Source organism: Antechinus flavipes, chromosome 2 (assembly GCF_016432865.1).
Source record: "Antechinus flavipes isolate AdamAnt ecotype Samford, QLD, Australia chromosome 2, AdamAnt_v2, whole genome shotgun sequence".
NCBI lineage: Eukaryota > Metazoa > Chordata > Mammalia > Dasyuromorphia > Dasyuridae > Antechinus > Antechinus flavipes.
Genome location: NC_067399.1, coordinates 616395097 through 616399638, shown reverse-complemented (window position 1 = coordinate 616399638; position 4542 = coordinate 616395097). Strand labels below are relative to the sequence as shown.

Genomic DNA, 4542 nt, shown 5'->3' with positions numbered 1-4542 from the left:
TCACGACTCTTTTTTGCTTGAGAGACTTTTACCTAAGTATATATACCTTATATATATATATAGGTATATAAATAAGTATACAAACCAAATATTTGCTAATAATAAGTCATAATTTTGTGACTCCCACATTTAGTTACAAGCCCCCAAATATGGATGCAACCCACAGTTTAAGAAGCTTTGAAGCAGATAAAGGGCTGGCCCCAGTGTCAGGAAAACAGGTTCAAGCCTTCTGTCTGATATATAATAGTCGTATGACCATAATAAAGTCACTAAACTTGTTTCAATTCTCTAAGGCTACAATTCAGAATCACATAAGTGTGTCTTATACATAATTTTTAAATTGGGAAGCTCCTTACTTTTTATTTTTTAAAAAATCTTAAATCTTAAAATATCTTTGTGATATTACCTTTTTGAGTGCATCCTTTACACCTAAAACTTCATTTAAAAGTGAAACATTATCATTGTAATTTTAGTTTAAGAGAGTCATAATACAAGTGAGAAAAATTATCATCAAGTACCTTGATACCAAGTGGGAGGTCATGTTTCTATTTCAGATGGTTCTCAAGCCTTTAAGAGTTATTATTATCCTACCTTATTTTAAAGTAGGAAACAAGAAATTGGCTCCAGCGAACTTAAATCTCACTACAAAGTCACTTGAATGGTATACTTAGCCATTTTGTTGATTTGTGTTGACCCAGTACTATTAACCTAGGAAACACAACAGTAGACTTGTGACCTTTGTGGATCTTATATTAGAGACAAGGAACTTCCTGAGAGACTGGGACACCCATCAATCATATTCTTTTTACAGGAATATTGGAACCAAATTTGGAGTCTAAGCATCTCTCTGTTAAATTCTAAGACACATCAGAGCAGATAAACTGAAGCCAGAGAATTTTCACAGAAGATGAGAGGGGTTATCTAGTGTCTTGTCAAATTAAGAAGTTTCTTTTTGGGGAGAGGAGAGGGCATGAAAACTGATTTTATTTCATTTTTATTTCTTAAGTCAATTTTATTTTATTTTCAGTTTCAAATTTTCTCCCACTCCCATCCCACTCATTTAGAAGGCAAGAAAAACAAAACTTAATGTGGAAGCTTCTAAAGAATGTTCCAGGTTCAAGGGCCAGCTAAGTAGTGCAGTGGATAGAACACCAGCTCTGAAATCAGGAGGACCTAAGTTCAGATCTGCCTCAGAAACCTGACACTTCCTAGCTGTGTGACCCTGGGCAAGTCACTTAACTTGCCTCAACAACAATAAAAAAAGTTCCAGATTCAGAACGCCCCAGAAAAACAAGGTATTGGCTATTTCTTCAAAGGATGAGCCTTTTAAAACCCTTAGATCAAAAAAGTTTACTTTTTATCTCTTTATTGCCCATTTACTTGCCCTGTCTAATTTAGTCCAATTAGAAAGTGACAAGACAGAATAGAACAGAGGCAGATGAACTGATAGGTTTTCTAGGTATAAGGCAAGGAATTGTGCTGCTGGGAAAGTAAAGAGAAAAGTTGAGATCATCTCTTCCCCAGTGGAATTTTTTCTGTTCAGTGGCTCAGGTGCTCCCAGAAAAGGGTACACCCAAAGCAGGGTTCTCTCTGGAATCCCCACCCTGGATCTAATCAGTGAGCACTAGAGACAGGGATGAGAAGGAAGAAAGGTTAGCAGTGAGGGAGAGGCATGGTAAGGAAGGAGTGGGCTCACCTGCTGCATGGATCCATGGGGATGAAGCATGTCTCTATCCTTCTGAAAGGCTGATATTTTCTAGGAAAACAGGAAGATGTGATGGACTAAGACTAGAAGGTGAAGCCACTAGGTACAGGGATAAGGCTAATTGTCTCTAAGGGGGGGGATTATGGGGAGAAATTCACCCAAGTTTCAGCTAGAGGGAAGAATACCCATAAAAGTATTATGGTATTATTAGCATCCTGAAATTAGATCCAATCTCCTCCTATTTCAAGTCCTTTTTAAGATCTCAAGACCAATAAGAGAACTGTAGTGGACTATAGGACATTTTTGTCTCCTATGAGACAATGCTTTCACCTTTCTTAAAAACAAACCAACAAATAAGACTGCTTATTGGGCTGGTCCCGCTACATTAAAATAAGCAAAAGGGAGAAAAGAGGTGGGAAGACATGGAACTGCCTCTCCCATTAATACACGACTCAGTGTGTTGGTTTAGTTCTTGCCTTGATGTCAGAAGCCCTATGTGATCATTCTTTTTATTAAACTTTTTCATAATAGCTTTTATTTTCAAAATACATGCAAAGGTAGTTTTCAACATTCACCCTTGCAAAATTTTGTATATAGGATTTTCCTCCCTCCCTTCCCCCATCTCCTGCTCTAGACAGCAAGTAATCCAATGTATGTTTAAACATGTGCAGTTCTTCTATACATATTTCCACATTTGTCATGCTGCCCAAGAAAAATTAGATCAAAAAGGGGGGAAATGAAAAAGAAAAAAATCAAGCAAACAACAATAAAAAGGTGAAAATACTATGTTATGATTCACATTCAGTCCCCATAGTCCCCTTCTGGATAGAGATGGCTCTCTATCTCACAAGACATCGGAATTGGCCTGACTGACCTCATTGTTGAAAAGAGCCTTGCCCATCAGAACTGATCATTGTATAATTTTGTTGTATAATTTGGTTCTACTCACTTCATTTAATATCAGTTCATGTAAGCATCTCCTTTCTGAAATCATCTTGTTAATTTTTTTAATATAACAATAATATTCCATACCATTCATATATCATAACTTATTCAGCCATTCTCCAATCGATGGGCATTCACTGTTTCCAGTTCCTTAATGTACAAAAAGAGCTGCCACAAACATTTTTGCACATATGGGTCCTTTTCCCTTTTTTAATAATCTTTTTGGGATTCAGACCCAGTAAAGACACTGCTGGATCAAAGGGTATACACAGTTTGATAGCTTTTTGGGCATAATTCCATATTGCTCTCCAAAATAGTTGAATCAGTTCACAACTACACCAACAATGTATTAGTGTCCCCGTTTTCCCACATCCCCTCCAACATTCATCATTATATTTTCCTGTTATCTTAGCCAATTTGAGAGGTGTGTAGTGGTATTGCAGACATGTTTTAATTTGCATTTTTCTAATTAATGGTGATCTTAAGCATTTTTTACATGACTAGAAATGGATTTAATATTTTCATCTGAAAATTGTTCATATCCTTTGAACATTTATCAATTGGAGAATGGCTTATATTCTTATAAATTGGAGTCAATTTTCTATATACTTTATTTATTTATTTTTGCTGAGGTAATTGGGATTAAGTGACTTGTTCAAGGTCACATAGCTAGGAAGTATTAAGTGTCTGAGGCTAGATTTGAACTCAGGTTCTTCAAGGTCAGTGCACTATCCATTGTGCTATCTAGCTGCCCCATTTTTCTATATAATTTAGAAATAAGGTCTTTATCAGAATTCTTGGATGTAAATTTTTCCCTACTTTTCTGCTTCCCTTATAATCTTGGCTGCATTATTATTGCTTGCACAAAACCTTTTTGATTTAATATAATTGACCCTTTCCCCCAAGATGGTGCCAAAGGTGAAGAAGGAAGCTCTTGTTCCCTCCAAGATAGAAGTCAAGTCTAAGGCCTTGAAAGCCAAGAAAGTCATGTCGAAGGGTGTGCATAGACACAAGAAGAAGAAGATCGGAACATCCCCCACCTTCTGGTGACCCAAGACACTAAGACTTCAGAGGCAGCCCAAATACCCTTGGAAAAGTGTCTCTCGGAGAAACAAGCTTGATCACTATGCTATCATCAAGTTTCTCTTAATCACTGAGTCTGCCATGAAAAAGATTGAGGAAAATAACACCTTGGTCTTCATTGTAGACATCAAGGCCAACAAGCATCAGATTAAGCAAGCAGTCAAGAACTGTGCAACAACAATGTGGCCAAGGTCAACACACTGATCTGGCCTGATGAAGAGAAGAAGGTCTACATCCGCCTTTCTCCAGACTACAATATTGTAGATGTTACCAACAAAACTGGAATCATCTAAGCTGTGTCCAGCTCTCCCCACTTCACCTACAATAAAAAGTTTTTCAATTTAAAAAATTTAATATAATCAAAATTATCCATTTTGCATTTCTTTCTTTTTTTTCTTGTGTTTCTCACTCCCTACATATTTTTTAATTTTATTTTTTATTATAGCTTTTTATATATAAAACATATGCGTAGGTAATTTTTCAACAATGACCCTTGCAAAACCTTCTGTTCCAAGTTTTCCCCTCCTTCCCCCATCCTCTCCCCTAAATGGCAGGTAGACCAATACATGTTAAATATGTTAAAGTATATGTTAAATACAATATATGTATACGTATTTATACATTATCTTGTTGCACAGGAAAGATCAGATTTAGAAAGAAGATAAAAATAACCTGAGAAGAAAAAAGCAAAAATGCAAGCAAACAGTAACAGAAAGAGTGGAAATGTTATATTGTGATCCATACTCATTTCCCAGTGTTCTTTCTCTGGGTGTAGCTGGTTCTATGCAACTCAGATCAATCGGAACTGA

At 36.4% G+C, this 4542-nt stretch overlaps 1 pseudogene; it reads left to right on the top strand.

The window, feature by feature from the left end:
- The first annotated feature begins 3556 nt into the window (after positions 1 to 3556).
- On the top strand, positions 3557 to 4250 carry LOC127547154 (60S ribosomal protein L23a-like; annotated as a pseudogene).
- The last annotated feature ends 292 nt before the right edge of the window (positions 4251 to 4542 follow it).